Here is a 746-nt window from a genome sequence, read left to right as displayed (position 1 = left end):
GATTCTGAAAGATAACAAGCAAACATGTAACAATTTAACATAGCTTTAGCCACTGAAAAGAAAAGGCAAACTATTATGTGAACCATCAATCTCTTCAATTGTATAGCCAAAACAAATAATTAGGTCTCTATACTAATGAGGAAGATTTTGAACTAAGAAGTTGAATTAATAAAGAATACTGTGTATATGAAATGTTGATATATTTCCCACATTACTGCCTGACTCAATAATACAAATTTAGAATTCTGATTCTAACTGTCCCATATATTGCACATGTAGATCCTTACCAAGTGTACAGAGCAAAGGGCAAGTGAACTTCTAACACTGGTTCTATCAATGTAAAACCAGAATAAGAAGCAGTACCAAAAAAAAAAAAAAAGACAGAAAAAAAATGGCAGATTAGTGTCCTCAAATAAATAAATGAATAAATAAACAGTGTGAGGCAGGACATAGCTTAATTATATCACTATCAGTGGAATTAACAGATTGCTAACATTCTAGATTAGAAAACAGAACTGAAGCAATTAGCCAAGAGATAAAAGGATTCCCATAAATAGGGTAAGGTTGTTACAAACCAGATTTCTTTGCTTCTATTCCTTACAGCAGAAATAGACATCCTCAGTTTTCAACTATTTTTCCCATTTAGGTGATCAGACAAAATAAAACTAGACTCTTCAATAAAAATATACTAAATATTTTTCAGGTTCCAAGTGCTTTTCTGGCCACTGCAGACACAAAAACTAGGT

This window comes from Aotus nancymaae, unplaced genomic scaffold (genome assembly GCF_030222135.1).
Source record: "Aotus nancymaae isolate 86718 unplaced genomic scaffold, 86718_ANA_hifiasm-v0.15.2.pri h1tg000016l, whole genome shotgun sequence".
Lineage (NCBI taxonomy): Eukaryota > Metazoa > Chordata > Mammalia > Primates > Aotidae > Aotus > Aotus nancymaae.
The sequence above is the reverse complement of the archived record's forward strand: the minus strand, read 5'-3'. Positions refer to the sequence as shown.